The 18340-nt window shown below is 38.3% G+C and overlaps 1 protein-coding gene across 1 annotated transcript in view; it reads right to left on the bottom strand.

Annotated features, from left to right (window-relative positions):
- VPS54 (VPS54 subunit of GARP complex) overlaps window positions 1-17968 on the bottom strand; it is a 91284-nt gene extending 73316 nt beyond the window's left edge. Inside the window, exon 1 of the mRNA XM_032410858.1 lies at window positions 17479-17968. The gene's annotated coding sequence lies outside the window, so the exon portion shown is untranslated. The remainder of the gene's footprint in view (window positions 1-17478) is intronic.
- Window positions 17969-18340: the final 372 nt, after the last annotated feature.

Here is an 18340-nt window from a genome sequence, read left to right as displayed (position 1 = left end):
CAGAGGGAGAGGAGAAGCAGACTCCCTGCTGAGCAGGAAGCCCGATGACATGGGGCTCAATCCCAGACCCTGCGATCATGACTTGAGCCCTTGAGCTGAAGGCAAACGCTTAATCGACAGAGCCACCCAGGCGCCTCTATGTATTTATATTTTGCAATAATCATACTGAAATTTTGGTCTTTATATAGGTCTTCTCTATTAGACTATGAACTTCCTTATGTTTCCATTTTCCTGTGTATTCTATGTTCCTAATGCAATTCCTGGCACACAGACAGTATATAATAAATACTTTAAAGATGAATGAAATGGGTGGTGTGTAGAACAGATCAGAAGAGAGATGTTAGTTAGACAGCTACCGATAATCCTTAAGTGAATAGATAAGAGCATGCAGGGGTATGGGATGATAAGGAAAGAAACACATTCATTACAAAAGAATTTCCAAGGATGAGTAAAATCAGAAGCATGTGACTGTCTTTCTTCTAGCTAAAAATATCTTTTTATGTTAAAAGTTAGGTTAAAAGCTTCTAAGAAGGATTTGTAAAAAAGGACAAAGGATCAAGTTAAAGGGGCTCTCACTGGCCACACGGGGGACAATTTGAGCACTCAAAAAAAAAAAAGCAATCTACTTGAGCGTAATCTACTAGATAAATAAAAATCAGCAAATATAGAGTGACACGTAGGGGAAGAGAAAGAGATGAGGAAAAGGGGATGGAGTGGGATAAAGAAAAGAAATGTCTTCTTTACAAAAGAAAGCCAGTAATAAATGTAGAAGGAATGATTCAAGTAGAAAATCACCATTTTGTAACCCCAATGTAAAAACCAATTCAGGCAAAACTCATTGATGTATGCTAAAGTTATTAGGTGAAAGGTTGTTCAGAAAGAGAAAACTCACCTGGTGCCAAAGTGACCCCCACAGATAACTTAGCAATGCAAAGGGGAAAATATATCTTAAAAATCTGGCTGTCACTACCTTAACTAAGTCATCAAAACTTGGCATCATTGACAATAGTATGACAACTTAATATTATGTGATTCATGAAATGATGATATAAAATAAACGCCATCACCTATGAAGCATTCTCACCAAAAATGCTTAAACCAATCTAATTAAGCCTCTAGACGAGGGTTAAGCTTTTTTGTCCTGTGGATTCCTTGGCAATCTGGTGAAGTCTACAGACCCCTTCCCAGAATGTTTATAATGCATAAAATACATTAGAGATTACAATGGACAACCGTACTTAAACTTTTTAAAATGCAATATAGTAATTTTTTGCTTCTCAATTAATGCAAATCTTAATTTCTAAGCAATAAATGAACATAAATATTTCACGGTATCTACAACAAATTAATGTGACATGAAAATATTTGAAATTTCTACTGGTAACAAAGTCACAGGTAGTGCTAACACCCCTGTGAAGGATTACCTACATTCATAATTAAAGGAAATGCTAAAATCCAGTTAAAGCAGGGTTTCTCCACCATGGTACCACTGCCAGTTTGAGCTGAATAATTGTTATTGGTTGTTCTCCCCCCATACATTGTAGGATCTTTAGATGTATCCCTGGCCTCTATCCACTTGATGCCAATAGCATCCTCTTCTCCTCCCCCCCACGCATAGTTATGACAACCAAAAATGTGTCCAAACAAAGCCAAACATGCTGGAATGGGAGAAAAGAGGGGAAAGGATAAAATCACCCCAGGTGAGAACCACGAAGTGAAAATAAAGATGATCATCTGATGAATGAACATATGGACTGATCTAAGGTGCTAGTATCAATTCTTAAAATAAGTATTAATAAAGGTTCATTTCTTTTTTTCCTTAGCTAAAAGAAAAGAATAATCCTTAAACTGGGTGAAACCTAACAAAGGACTTTGGACTTGATCCACAAGACTGGTGAGTCATTACAGACTTTAATCTGTCACTCTAGGAGATTATCAGTACAGAGGGCCAAGTACAGAAACTAAGAGGACTTGAACATTTCTGAAGAAATAAAAGAAAGATATAGGGTTCCCTAGGTGGCTCAGTCAGTTAAGCATCTGACCCTTGATTTTGGCTTAGGTCATGATCTCATTTCTTTTTAGGTCATAGGCTCTGCTTCTCTCCTTCTCCCTTTGCCCCCTCCCCACCACCACTGTGCGCATGAGCATGCCTGTTTTCTCTCTCTCTCTCTCTCTCTCTCTCTCAAATAAATAAATAAATAAATCCTTAAAAAGGAGGGGCAGGGCACCTGGGTAGCTCAGTCAGTGAGGCGTCTGACTGTTGATTTTCGCTGGGGTCATGGTCTCAGGGTTGTGGGATCAAGACCCGTGTTGGGCTCCATGCTCGTGCACGGAGTCTGCTTAGCATTCTCTTTCTCCCTTTGCCTCTGCCCCTCTCCCTTCTCATGCTCTTTCTCTCTCTAAAAATAAATACAATCTTTAAAAAGAAAAAGAAAAAGAAAGATATAAAGAAACGCTTGTGATAAAGAAGGAACATACAAGAAGGTGAGAGAAATACCAATTCAGAATTCACAAATAAAAGGAAAAAAAAAAACATCATTTAGGTTTGGCAACTAGGCAGTGACCAGTCACATCAGAAACAATGTCAAGTCCAACAGTGGGGGTGGATGCCAGACTGCAAATGTTGGAGTGGAACACACAACTATATGATCAACTAATCTTTGACAAAGCAGGAAAGAATATCAAATAGAAAAACGGCAGTCTTTTCAATAAATGGTGTTGGAAAAAGTGGACAGCAACAATGCAGAAGAATGAAACTGTACCACTTTCTTACACCATACACAAAAATAAATACAAAATGAAAGACCTAAATGTGAGATAGGAATCCATCAAAACCCTAGAGGAGAACACAGGCAGCAACCTCTTCAACCTTGGCCGCTGCAACTTCTTGCTTAGAAATGCCTCTAAAGGCAAGGGAAACAAAAGCAAAAATGAACTATTGGGACTTCATCAAAACAAAAAGCTTCTGCACAGCAATGGAAACAGTCAACAAAAGTAAAAGTCTACCTACTGAATGGGAGAAGATATCTACAAATGTCTTATCAGATAAAGGGCTAGTATCCAAAATCTATAAAGAACTTATCAAATTCAACATCCCAAAAATAAAGAATCCAGTTAAGAAATGGGCAGAAGACATAAACAGACATTTCTTCAAACAAGACATACAAATGGCTAACAAACACATGAAAAAGTGCTCAACATCACTTGTCATCAGGGAAGTACAAATCAAAACCACAATGAGATACCACCTCACACTGGTCAGAATGGCTAAAATTAACAATTCAGGAAACGACAGATGTTGGCAAGGATGCGGAGAAAGGGGAACCCTCCTACTCTGTTAGTGGGAATGCAAACTGGTACAGCCACCCTGGAAGAGGTTCCTACAAAAAGTTAAAAATAGAACTACCCTACGACCCAGCAATTGCAGTACTAGGTATTTATCCAAAGGATACAAAAATAGTGATTAGAAGGGGCACATGCACCCCAATGTTTATAGCAGCAAACATGGGAAGAGCCCAAGTGTCCAACAACTAATGAATGGATAAAGAAGATGTGGTGTATATATATACAGTGGAATACTACTCAGCCATCAAAAAGAATAAAATCTTGCCATTTGCAACGACATGGCCAGAACTAGAAAGTATTATGTTAGGCAAAATAAGTCAGTCAGAGAAAGACAAATACCATACGATTTCACTCATATATGGAATTTAAGAAACAAAACAAATGAACAAAGGGGAAGAGAAGGATAACTAAAATAAGATAAAGACAGAGAGGGAGGCAAACCATAAGACACTCTTAAATATAGGGACAAACTGAGGGTTGCTGGAGGGGAGGTGAATGGGGGGATAGGGTAATTGGGTGATGGGCATTAAGGAGGGCACTTGATGTAATGAGCACTGGGTGTTACATGCAACTGATGAATCACTAAGTTGTATCCCTGAAACTAATACTACACTATATGTGAACTCACTTGAATTTAAATAAAATCTTGAAAGAAAAAAAAAAAAAGAAGTTGGAGTGGAATAGGTAGGGAAATTAAAAGACAATGGCTATACTTTCAAGAGACTCAATTATGAGATTACAAAACAGAATATATAGTAAAATCCAATTTGATATAAAAACTTTATATAGCTCCCTATATATACACATAATGTATTAAAAGGTATACAACAAAACATTAATTATCTGCTTAGTGGCATTACAAGCCTTTCCTGACCACCGTACCTAAGCATATCCTCTCCCTTCCCTTCCCCCCATCCAACACACACACCCTGATGCTCTATCACTGGCATTATAGTTTGTGATCTTTATAGTACTTGCTCAAATTATAATTGATTATGTACCTATTAATTTTCTGTCTCCCCCACTATACTGAAAACTTATACTTGTTTCATTCACCTTCCTATACTACACTTAACAGAGTCTAAGCAATCGGTAAAAGGCCTGGAAGTTCAATGAATGAATGACAAGGGAATGAATATCATGGTTAAAGAGGTAATAAGCACAAATAAGCCACTAACAATGTCTTATGTAAGTTCATGTACATTCAAAACAAAAACATACAAAGTCAAAAATACATTATCTTGTTTGTACATTACCTGACTTTCTAAAATTATATTCTAGATTCTCTACATTCTTGTAATACAGTGTATATAATATACTTAAGAAAACTGGCCATAAAGTGAGTTAGATATCTATTATTTATTAGTTGTGTGACCTTGACAACTTTCTTACCTTCCTATCTCCTCATTTGTAAATGGGAGAACAACAGTATCTTTCTCACAGGAATGTTGTAAAACTTAAATGAAATATAACTTAACATAACCTATGTAAACTCATGGCACAATAATTGGCATATAGGAGACATTCAATAAAAAACTGCAACTACTACTATTTATTATTATAAATATGTTAAGTATTAACATTTGGACTATGCCATACGAAGTTTTAAAATCAATTTTAAACTTTAGGTTCCTGAGCCTTGGTGTCCTTTGCTTGAGTGCCCCTAGTTTGTGGGGAAAGGAGGCAACAAACTTACATGGGCAGATATAATTAACTATCAGAAAAGTCGCCAAAGAATAGAACAGTGGTCCTCAAAGCCATACTAGTAAAAGGAGAGAAAAAATATTAGAAAATGATGTTGAAACTAGAAAACACGTGTTCTAGAACAGAAGCAAGTTTAATGACAAATATTATGCAAGAGAGGAAGGAGGAGGGAAGGAAGGCAAAGAGGCTAGAAATGATTTAGAAAACATCTGGATAAAGGTCAAAATTGAATCCATGGAAGGAGAGTGGATGAAATAAAAATTACAATCTCTGAGTTGGAGGGGACTTTAAAAGATCATCTGGCTCAACTTTTTACCTACTTTATGAATCTTTTCTACAAGGGGTCTTTTTTGCCTCCATTTGAAAACTTTTAACAGTGGAGAACTGACTACTTCAAAAGCAGATTATTACTGTAAAATACCATAATTGCTTTAGGAAAAAAATTCCTTCCTGCATGTACAGAATCCTGCCTCCCTGAATTTTCCATTGCTATTCCCAGTTCAATTACATTATAGGAATAAAAGAAAATACTTCTAGTCATAGGAAGATAATATTACAAAGAAAAAGTGCAGGAAAAAAAAGAGGGCTAATGAGAGCTCAGAGAAAGGGGTAAGGCAAATACATTTACAAGGAAAAGAGAAAGAAATCAGAAATATCATCCTTATAGAAGCAAGGGAGAAGTGTCCAGGAAGAGTGTGTGAACAGTAGTGTCAACATGACGCAGAGAAAGAGGTCAAGGTTACTAACTTCAGTAAGGATACTGAATTAGAACAGTATTAGGTTGGGGCAGAAGCCATACCCCAAGATGTTAAGTAAGCGATGAAGTAATAAAGGCAACAAGACCAACATCTCTTTGGTGGTGAAAGAAAAGTGACTAAGAATTGAGCAAGAATTTTTTAGGCCATGGGAGACCTGAGCATATCTGTAGGCAAACAGCAAGAAACCAACGGAAGAGTGAGATTAAAAAGGAAAAAGAAAAGGTATTGGAGAGAGAAGATGGAGGGAGAAAGAGAAGTTAGATATACATGGGGATCGGGGATATGGCAGTGAAGGCAGAGAGAGAGAATCATCACACCCGGGGACTATGAGGCACCTTACACTAATGCCCCACCTTGAGAAAGACAGGACTTTGTCAGGCAACAGTGAGAAAATGAGCAAGCTGATACAGAAAAGTTGCACTCCATCCTACTTCTCTGCCTAATTCCCTTATAGGGAGCAGAGGGGGGGAGGGAGTGGAATCAGCTGGGACTTGGGTCCAATCCCACCCAAGGTCTAAAGCATTAAGATTAAGAGTGAAAACATGTTATCAGTGAAAGAAGGAAGGATGGCAAGGGAGAAGTAGAGAAGAAAAAGAAAGGAAAGAAAGAAAGAAAAGAAAAGAGAAAGAAAGAAAGAAAGAAAGAAAGAAAGAAAGAAAGAAAGAAAGAAAGAAAGAAAGAGAGAAAGAAAGAGAAAGAAAGGAAGGAAGGAAGGAAGGAGGGAGGGAGGGAGGGAGGGAAGGAAGGAAGGAAGGAAGGAAGGAGGGAAGGAAGGAAGGAAGGAAGGATGGATCACTAATATCTGCCTAAACACTATATGGTTCATAATTGCTTGCTTTCATTCGGATTATTTTGTTGGTCTAACAATCTAGAAAAACATGTCTGAATGAATCAGTGAATGAATGAATCAATGATCCCCGTTATGCGGATGAAGAAACAGGTCCAAGAGTAATTTGGTTTCAGACCATTGAGCTAATTGTGAAGATGGGATCTGCACTCAGATCTTCTGATTCTAAATTCCATGCCTCTGTCTCTATACCATACTGCTCTCCAAAACACCAAAATCTAAATGATTTCACTATACTGCCTCTCATCCATTTCAGGCACCCAGTGCTTTCTTCTCTTCTATCTTCTTTTTCTCCTTATCAGGTCAATTACTGATCCAATAACAATTATTTACACTAACAAATATTTATGTCCATCTTATATTAAAATGATAGCAATAATAATCTGACTGTGTAAGATTTTTTTAAGACTTGACTTTTTTTAAGTTTTTTTAATTTATTTAGGTAATCTCTACACCCAACGTGAGGCTCAAACTCACAACCTTGACAAGTAAGACTTGATTTTTTAGGGCACTTGTAGGTTCAAAGAATTTTATCAGACCTGGACTGCTAGAAAACTGCTCCTTAAGGAAACACATACGTTTTCATCAGTATAATTTACTGTATTTTTCTTAGTAAAGGGTTAATTCCTGAGCTGCAACTTAGAATAAATAAGCTACTATGGGCCATCATTTTAACACTTTCAACAGGAAATGTGTTCTGAATTCTAAGTAATTAATGAACTTATTTTTTTAAGATTTTATTTATTTATATGAGAAACAGAGCACACACAGGAGCAGGGGGAGGGGCAGAGGGAGAGGGAGAAGCAGACTCCCTGATGAGTGGGGCCCCTGCACAGTGCCCATGTGATTTTGGGGGGGGGGCAACATGGCGCTGGATCCCAGACCCACAGATCATGACCTGAGCTGAAGTCAGACACTTAACCGACTGAGCCACCCAGACACCCCAAAGTAATTAATGAACTTATTAGTGAACTTTTATAACATATATATTTTACACTAGAGCCGGACAGAGGTGGCATTTTGTGATACAATTTTGGGTTTGAGTTTAGTAAAAAAAGAAAAAAATCAATACTCAATGCTATTTTTTTAAAAGCAACAAAAAAATGGCAAACTTCATTTACTGATACATGCAAGAAAAAAATTGTACTGTGGTATCAATCATAGTAATTTAAAATATCTCAAATACCTCACATTCTAAAAAGTATTTGCCACAACACTTTTGTAATTTTAAGAACCAATTTCTGGTAAATGTTATAGATAGGCTTCTTTGATACAACCTGGACACAAATAACAATATACTTCTACACTATTTAAGTATAAGATTCATCACCTGACAAAATCTAGTTTAATCATAATTTTTTAAAGTACTTAAAATTTTTTAAAAATTATTTATCACAAAGATCTCAATAATAAAGATAAAATTTAAACATAAAGATCTGGGCTTTCAAGAAATTCCAACAAATTAAGGCTGCCACATAAATAAGTACTTGTCTACTCATTTTGGGTATTAAAGGAGCATGGAAGAAGCTAAAGTGAACCCAGAAACTAACAAAGTCGAACCCAGAACAAAGAACGAAGTTGTACTCATCTGCTTTTTCCTTACATTCCCATTTGACATTATAAGGCCTGGTGTCTTGTAGGACACTGAATACGTGTGCTTCCTGACATTGCTCATTTACTTTCCATCTAGTGACAAAAAGGAACAATAAGAATCTTGGCTAGAAAGATAAAAAGTATAACTATCTGTAATATTAAATTTAAATATTTTTATATGGCTATAAAAATAAATGATATTTCATGTGTAACATCCTTATCTGGAATAAAAATCATAAATATCCACAAAAAACAATATATATTTTAAGTCTAGATGTTATTCAAAATAAAAGCAATGTCTTTTTTCCCCAGCACTTATCAGAAACTTAATACACCAAAAAAAACCACACCATAATATGGCAGCCACTGAAATTAACTAAGGATCACAGGCCTAGAATTGAATGATAAAACCATACTGTGATAAAAAAAATTTTTTTTCAATGGAAACCAAATATAACTTAGATGCTTTATTTTACTCCTTTTCAGGACATTGATATGACTGTACTACCAGTGAAATTTTTGTCAAAGTGAATCAGATTAGAATGTTAGTATCTTGGTGTCTCAGCCAAAGATTAGCAAATAAATCCTATAATCATTCAAAGTAACTGGTATTGTGTATGTCTCAAATATGTAAACCATTAGACATACTAAAATGCCTACACAAAAAGAGTAAATTTAAAATAAAATCTGTATAACTTACCCTATAAATATGTGCTAGAAGAAACTATATATTAATATATTCCTAAGAACAAAAATGCCAGTTGTATTTATCTCCTGTCAATTAATTCAACAGTCTCCCTTGCATGTTCAATTCTCTCCTCCTTCATCCAACTCCAATCTATCTTTGCTTCGTTCCTTGCTGCAGGACACCAGAGAAAATTTATATAGAACATCAGATTATAAATGTATAAATGTAGTGATCCGAAGGGGCACATGTACCCCAATGTTTATAGCAGCAATGTCCACAATAGCCAAACTATGGAAAGAGCCTAGATGTCCATCAACAGATGAATGGATAACGAAGATGTGGTGTATATATATATATATATATATATATTTTATTTATTAGAGCGAGAATGAGCACACACAAGTGGGGAAGGGGGTAGAGGGAGAGAGATTCTCAAGCAGACTCCACGCTGAGCATGAAGCGTGGTGTGGGGTTTGATCTCACAATCCTGAGATCATGATCATGACCTGAGCCACACAATGGAATATTATGCAGCCATCAAAAAAAAAAAAAAAAGAAATCTTGCCATTTGCAACGACGTGGATGAACTCGAGGGTATTATGCTAAGCGAAATAAGTCAATCACAGAAACACAAGTATCATATGATCTCACTGATATGAGGAACTTGAGAAACAAGACAGAGGATCACAGGGGAAGGGAGGGGAAAATGTGAAACAAGACGAAACCAGAGAGGGAGACAAACCATAATCTCAGGAAACAAACTGAGGGTTGCTGGAGTGGAGGGGGGTGGGAGGGATGCGGTGGCTGGGTGATGGACATTGGGGAGGGTATGTGCTATGGTGAGTGCTGTGAACTGTGTAAGACTGATGAATCACAGACCTGTACCCCTGAAACAAGTAATACATTATATGTTAATTTAAAAAAAGATTATAAATGTATAAATGCTAATCTCAGATAAGGCCCTACTCAGCAGTCTTTTCACTGATTTATCCTGAAACACTGCTCTTTCCCAATCCCCACAGTTTTTATAACAAACCTTCATCACTCTCCTCAGGTTCCCTAGTTTATCTTCATCAAGCCCATCCTCAAGAAGTAATTGTCTTTTTACTTCATACCAAAGGAAAAAAAAGTCCTCAGATAGGACTTCTTCCCTCCATATCCAAACGTACCTAATCCTCACAACTCTTAACTTCTGTGGTACAATACAGGTGTCTACCCTTGTCCAGAGTTAATCCTTCAAACAACTGTTCTTGATCTCACCTCTTCCCACTTCATCTGGGACCCTGTTCTATTAATTATTCCCTGACTCTCCTATCTTCAATCTCATCAGTCCACGAAAAAAAAAGGTTCAAGTGCTAAATTAAAGTTCTTTCCCTCAACTCTACCTCCTCAGGCTACTTCTTGCCTCCCCTTCACTGGCAAACCTCTACTTGCTCTTTGGTCTATCTCCTTAGCAATCTATCTTCCATCTTCACCACTCACTTGGCTCTGGAAAAGGTGACGAAAGACCTGATTTCCAAATTCAATTGCCTATATTCAGTCTTTATCTAATCGGACCTCACTGCCCTCAAAAGCCAATAAAATAAATGTAGACGGCATAAAAGAAAAAGAAAAATCACCATTTGTAATCCTCAAATGCAATGACTGATTCAAGCAAGGATCATTAATGGATGGTAAAACCGGTGATTTAAAAGGTTGTTAGGAAAAGGATATTTACATGGTCATAAATCATCACCCTTTCAATTACTTATTAAATAGTAGAGATCTATCAGTTCCCACCCTTACCAAGTGATCAAAGCTGGAATCACCAACAGGGGTACAGCCTGCCATTATGTGCCTCCTGATGTGATAAAGTGGTAGGAATATATATCACCTGTGTGATATTTTTGCCAGAAATATCTAACCAGAATCTAATCATGAAGAAACAGACTAATTCAAAATATGGAATATATTCGAGCACAAATGCCTCTAACTTTTCAAAGGATAAACCAAAGAAGAGAAGGAGGCACTGGGCCCTAGTCCAGATTGAGGGAGACTAAAGAGGCATACCAGCCAAATGCAATGCATGAACCTTGACTGAATCTTGCATTAGTGGAAAGAAAAAAGCTATAAAAAACGTTGGGACAAATGGGGAAATTTAAGTACGGACTATATGTTTAATAATGAGTAATTGTTGATACTTTTAGGTGTCATAATAGTATTGTGATTGTGTAAGAGAAATCCCTGTAATTGGGAGATGCATGATTAAGTATTTAGGGGTGAAGCATCATGAAATCTACAGACTGCTTTCAGATTTGGCAAAGGGAATGTGGGGGGGGGGGTTATGTATGTGTGTTCACTCCACTATTCTTTTGACTTTTCTGTAGGTTAAAATTTTTTCAATAAAAATAATAATGAATCAATGAAGGCTTACCAAGAACTGAAGGTAAGTAGAAATGAGCTAAACAAATGTGTGACAAGAATACTACAGGAATAGGGAATATATGTGCAAAGGCTTGGAGGGGAAAAAGAGCCTTCTGCCAGAAACCAGAAGTAATTCAGTATGTCTGAAAAAATTAGGGGCGCCTGAGTGGCTCAGTCAGTTAAGCACCTGACCCTTGATTTCGGCTGTCATGATCATGATCTCAGGATTGTGAGATCAAACCCCACACTACGCTTCATGCTCAGCGTGGAGTCTGCTTGAGAATCTCTCTCCCTCTACCCCCTACCCCGTTCATGTGTGCTCATTCTCGCTCTAATAAATAAAATATTTTTTAAAAATATGAGAAAATTATATATTTGGGGGGAGGAGGGAGTTGGGGAGAGTCACAAGGCTAGAGAGGTAAGTTGGGAAAAGAACTTAAATTTAGAAATCAAAAGAATAAGGAATATAGATTTCATCATAAAGTCACAGAAATAACTTATGAGAAATGATATAATCAGATCTGCCCTTTAGAAAAATCACTGATTATAGCACAGAGAATGGAATGGAGAAGACTAAGACTAGAAGAGTCCAGATAGGAAACTTGCAATAATCTCAGTAAGAGATGACAGTAGCTTGAACTCAAGATAATGGTGGTAGAGATAGAGAAAACTGGATAGATTTCAGATCTTTCTCCAGTTCTAACCTCTTTTCAGTGTCCCACAACCATATTTATAACTGCCTAGTGAGCATCTTCACCTACAAGACTCAAAGATACCTAAAATTTAATATATCCAAAACTTAAATTATTTATCATCTTTATCTGACTCCACCTGCCAAAAATTTATTCCTTCTCTAGCTCAGTTAATGGCAACATAATCTATCAGTTTCCTAAATTAGAAACCCTAGAGCCAACTTGACTCCCTAACCTCTCTACATTCTTTAATTTCTACACTAATGTGGACTGTCCTATGGATTCTACCTCCAAAATTCATCACACAACCATCCCTTGCACTCCATTCCAATTGTCAGTACTCTAGTTCAGGATTTTATTTGCAGATAAAACTGCTGTGAGAATCTCCTACCAAAAGTCCTTCTTTGGTCCTAACCTCACTCAAGTTTAGAATCATCTTTAGATCTGATTAAGTCACTCTCCTTAAGTATTCTTTGATAGTGGTGTATACTCAAGTCTATCAAGTCCAAAAACTCTTCACACCTGGGCCCAATCTACCCCTCAGTTTAGCCAAACTGAAACAACAACATCGACAACAATAGGACACGAACTCTCTTGACATAATTACATGATTTCAAAATTTTACTTTATTCACTCCACAAAATGTCATAAAACATGATACATACAAAATTCATACACAAATACACAACTTCAAGTCAAAAAGCCAACTATATGAATATAAAATTCCCCAAATCAGTAACACTTTTTGCCATTAAAATTCCCCCCTCTCGATTTTTTTAAGTACACCATGTTAAAAAACAAAAAACAAAAAAACCTACCAATATCACCACATGACTTATTCTTAATACCGTCTCCAACTATTCTAACCTCATGCTACCCTAGAAAAATCACATTGAATAGCTCGAGTTCTGTTACCTCAAGTCTTAATTTGGTATGATTGTGAAGCTGACCAGTTAACAAAATTTTAAGAGATTACATTTTCCCCCCCTCTTTTCATGTATTTTAGTTAATTCAACTCTAAACACTAGAGCATGGACTACTGGACATGTAGAAAAATCAAAGCATCTCTTGGGAAAAGTTGAAAATAATAGAAAAAGAAACAAATCTAGAAAGAGATTATGATTTTACAAATAGTGAGTAGGCTTTAAAACTCTATTTATTCAGTTAAATCCTCACATTTGAAGAGCAATTACTAGCGGTAGAATACCCTGTAATTATAAAATAAGACATGAATAGTAAATGAAGACAGAAGGAATTATTCCCAACAAGGGAATTAATCCAGATAACTGCAGCTTACTCTTCAAAAGGCTAAAACTTTTTGTACAAATAAGTCACTTCTGAAAAATTTAATTCTAATATTAATTATATATTTTCATAACTTCTCAAATAGCATATTTTGAAAATGGGTAACCCTTTCTTGATAAGTTAATTTCACCCTTATAATCAGTTATTATACTGTGCTATAATAGTGATACTTCCAGGTGCTACTGAAGGATGTCAATTTGCTCCTACAGTAAAGAATTTGAAATTTTTGGTGATAATACTAGTTCTTTTACTAGTTTGTTATCAGTATATTTTTAGAATTTCTCTCTTCTCCCTAGAGATACTATCAACAGTCACTGTTTTCTGCCTTGCTGTCTATACTCCTGACTTTGGTACCCTCTATGTCCCATTTTAATTTGATTCTTCTGAAACAAGCAACTTTTTTTATTGAGGTACAATTGACATATAACATTACATTAATTTCAGGTGTAGTAACTAATTCTTACACTGTTTTATAGTTGACATAGCATCTAAACACACATTACCTCATTTAATTCTCACAATCACCTTATAATATAGGAATTATCACTATTCGTTTCTCATAGATGAGAAAATCAAGGCTCAGAAAGACTGAGTAATTTATCTAAGGTAATAAGAGAGGTAAATAGCAAAAGTGATCCCAAGTGTCAATCTTTTCTTCTTTCATCACCAAGTTAAGCTTGTTAAAAACAAATTAAATGAAAATAAGTAAATGAATAATAAAAAACAAATTAATCAAAAGTGGGGCCTACAAGAATGAGGAAAAAAGATGCAATTCATATATGAGCTCTGAATCTTTTTGGACATTCACAATATATATTAGTAATTAATTAATTAAAAGTTAGCTTACTTCTCTCCTTTTTGGCAGTTGAAGCCACCAGGAAAAAAAAAATCACTTTTACATTAAAAAAAAAAAATACTACTTTATCTATCTCAATTTCAAAAAACTATGCACCAGTAACCAACAATTCAAAACATAATAATAGTTCAAATCTGCAATAAAACAAGGCTTTTGCATTTTCAGGGGAAAAAAAATTTTTTTCTTCAGATTTGGAGATACCTAAACAGACTAAAGAATATCTGCATTGTGTCATAATTAGATTGCCTTCTACTTTTCCCTTAACTGCCTCCCACTGCAAAGGGTTGCTGGAAAACCTAAAGGGTTAATCTAATATACTAAACAGTACCTAGTGAGAGTTATTTTCCCACCTAGTGGGAGTTGAGAACACTAGCTTAGACACTTACTGGAATAATGCAAACCACAGGTTTAAAACAATACTACTGACATTTGGGTGGATAATTCTTTGTTGTATGGGGAGGGTGGGATGACATAGGATGTATCCTGTGCATTTTAAGTTTAGCAACATTCTTGGCTACATGCCAATGGCACCCCACTTTCAGTTGTGACAACAAAAAGCATTTCTAGACACTGCCAAACGTCCCTTGGAGGGCAAATTCACCACTGTATGAGAGCCATTAGTTTAGATGTTAGGGCCCTGGGTCTTTGAAAAAGGAGGCCTATAATCAGCCTTGTTAATCTTAATTCTTTAAAATTAATTTTGTCTTCAAAATTTGAATTTTTAAAAACAAGATGGTAACAATACAAGAAGTTGCCTAAATAATATACAGTATACACCATCCTCCTTTACATTAAAGCATTTTTAGAGGATTTTGTAAGATGGATTTCATCCATGTGGATACATTAGTCTCCCCACAACCCTCCATCCCCAAATGGGGAAATGTCCAGTTCTTTTCCAACTCTGCTAGTAAATTGTCAAACACATGCACACATAAGAGAACCTAACAATTCTAATTAGCAAATCCCCATTTCTTGCCTTACATGGCCACACTGTGGTTCTTGAGCCACAATCCTAGAAATTCAAGCTTCCACTCCAGAATTCTTTATATGGTTCCTGCCATCTATTTGTGAAACAAGCAGGAAGTAAGATGATGGCCGTTAAGGTTTTTTCTAACCCTGATATCCTAATATTCAATGGCAAAGATACTCCAACTTTTACTTGACTCCCAGCTAACCAGACCACCTCTTGAGATCACTGAAGTCATTCATGCTTTTTCTTTCTCCACACTTTAATCTATGCTGAATATAACCAAATAGAATGTCAGTTGTTTAGAACATGGATTATTAACACCAGTGATCAGTTGCTTATTCTCTGACTCAAAATATTTTAAACAGGTAAGTTGATTTTAAAAGAAACACTTCAAAAAGCTATGAGCTGATACCATTTACATGCATGAATCACAATAGGCAAATATTAAGATGGAAAGTAGAATAGTGGTTGCTTGGGGGGGTAGGGTGGGGAGAATGGGGGAGTACTGTTAATGAGGTTTCTTTTTGGGATGATGAAAATGTTCTAAAATTAGATTATGATGATGGTTTCACAACTCTGTAAATATACTACAAATCATTTAATTTTACACTTTAAATGAGTGTGCTTTACTCAAAGTTGTATGTAAAAACTAAAAGCAGGAAAAAATTTTAATCAACTTTCATTGATAGGAAAAGGAAGTGATTAAGAAATTCTGCAAAGTTTGCCATTTCATGAGTTATATAAGATTTGATTTTAATTCTGACATAAAAACTTAATACCTATCCAGAAATAAATTTTAACTTTTCCAGAAAACATACAAAAATTTCATTTTTTCCTAACAAACTTTGAATAACATAAAAACAATGAAAAACATTTCAGAAAGCCAAATGTGGAGTAGCAATACCTCTACAAGAACAAAATACAACAGTATTATCAACAAAACATGGAAAGTCTTTATAATTCTGTGATGCATTCTTTACAAAGAAAACCTTACAACATTTTTCTTTTAAAAATGATCCTCAGACTGTAATGTCTGTCCTGGTAGTGTAATAATTCTGAAGTTAACAGAGCATAATTTAAAAATAGCCAAATCATAATAAAACTGCAAACATCTAATCCCCCAAACCACAACTCTCCATCATCCCAAATTTGCATATATTGATCATTTTTACCAAAATCTATCATGAGCAATGATGACCACTATGAACCATCAAGTAATACCTATTTCTAGGAAATCAGACTCTGACTGCAATACAAATATAGACAAATCCCATCATTCCATCTGTTCCACCAAAACTGCTTAGAAATCAAGGCTCTCAAAGTACTTTTCCAATTAGAACACTCCAGATTTATAAAAGTCAACCTGAACGTCCATCAAAATCTGCAGTTTTAAGTTACCACAATAACGCATTTCGCAGCATACTGTATCATGATATCATTTGCCTTGTAAGCATTTACTATTAAGATTGCCCTGGGGTTTGACAAACCAGAAATAGAGCCAATTAAAAACAAAAAACAAAACAGTCCAAACAATTTAATTCTTCGAAAGTAAGGGGCGCCTCACTCAATAAAAGCCAAAAAAATAAAGCTGGTTAAAAGTGAATTAAAACGAAACTTGTAAACTCGGGTCAGTCAAAATTCTAAAAATACCATCCTGAACTCTACACATGGACAGACCAAGTGGTTAGTTATAATGGGCAGCCAAAAGTTCCCTTGTCAACGACGGGAGGGCAGGGGAGGCCTGCTTTTTTTATCAATGCACAGATGGAAAGAAGCAAAACTGAAGAAAATTAATTACTGAACAAATTATTGCGAGCTAAATCGTCAAACTGCAAAACACCGAGTTATTTGGGGGGGGTTAGCCTTCCTTTTCTTCCTTAGGAAGAAAAACGATTTTTTTTTCTTTTTTCTTTTTTTCCATTTATTTATTCCAGTAGGCTCAAAAGAGGGTTAAGGGCCCGGCTGGAAAAAGAAAGGGAAAGTTTGGGGGCGGCATCTAAGGAGGGTGGTGGAAGTTCCAAAGCCCGGATCCCAGAGAGGGGCGAGAGGGGGGACAGTGCCGTTTTCGGCCGCCGACTGGAGGTGGGGAGAACAGCGGCCGGCCCTGATCCCAAAGCCGGACCGAAAACGCAGAGGTGGAGGCGGCCGAGAGGAGAATGGAAGCTTCAGCGCCCGTCAGTTGTGACCGAAACTCTATCGGCTTCGGGCCGGGGAGGAGACACAGGGGGTGGGGTCTCGGGCCCTCTCTCCACCGGAGGTCGGGGTGAGGGTGGGCCGCGAAGCGCTGGGGGGCGAGTGGGGCCGGCCCGACACCTACCTGCGGGTCCCGGGCAGCCGCCCCAGAGCGAGGCCTAGTGCATCGCCGCCGCCTCCAGCCCTCCACGTCGCGCCGAGACTGCTCCGCGGCCGCCGCCGCCCTGAGCCCAGCCGGGCCCGAACCCGGCTTCCCGCCCCCGCCCCGCGCCGGCTGGCCCGTCGGCCGGGGGGAGCACAGGGCCTCCCTCCCGAGCCCAGCTCCGCTCGCGGGTGAGAGGCGGCAGCGGCGGCTCCCTCACGTCTCTCCCGGGTGTCCTGTCAGCCAGCAGTTTCCCCCGGGTCCGCAGCGCCGCCTCCGCCGCTGCTGCCACCGCCTCTCCCACATCCCCGGCCTCCAGAGGAGCCGCCGCCGCCGCCGCGCCGCGCCGCGACCACTACCCCTAGCGCTTCTGCTCCCTGCTCCACTGCTTCCCCTCACCCCGCCGGCCCGGCTCGGCCCGGCTCTGTCCGGGAAACAGCGCCGGAGGCCGCTGCGAGGCAGCCGCAGCCCCCAGCCCACAATCCACCGCGCGCCTCCGCCGGGGCGGGAGGGCCGCGGACCGGGCCGGGGGGAGCGTTCGCCGCCTCGGGAGAGGGGCCACGGCGCGGGCGCCGCGGGCGCAGCCGGCTTTCCCCGGGAGCGGGAAATACCCCCCGCCGCTCCTCTGCGCCTCCTCTGATAGTCCTACACGCAAAGACAGAAACACGCTGAACTCTACTTTTCCCCACGACCCTTCCCCCACCCGAGTTGTTCTCAGCAGCACCCAGAGGCCGCCTTCCGCCTGTCCTGGACTGGCCCGCGATTCCTCAGCGTGGCGCTCGCCCACCCCGCAGACCAACCGACTCCGAACGTCCCTAAACCCACCCAGGACCTATTAAACTAG

Source organism: Phoca vitulina, unplaced genomic scaffold, assembly GCF_004348235.1.
Source record: "Phoca vitulina isolate PV1807 unplaced genomic scaffold, GSC_HSeal_1.0 scaffold12, whole genome shotgun sequence".
Taxonomy (NCBI): Eukaryota; Metazoa; Chordata; class Mammalia; order Carnivora; family Phocidae; genus Phoca; species Phoca vitulina.
This window is presented reverse-complemented; position numbering and strand designations above follow the sequence as displayed.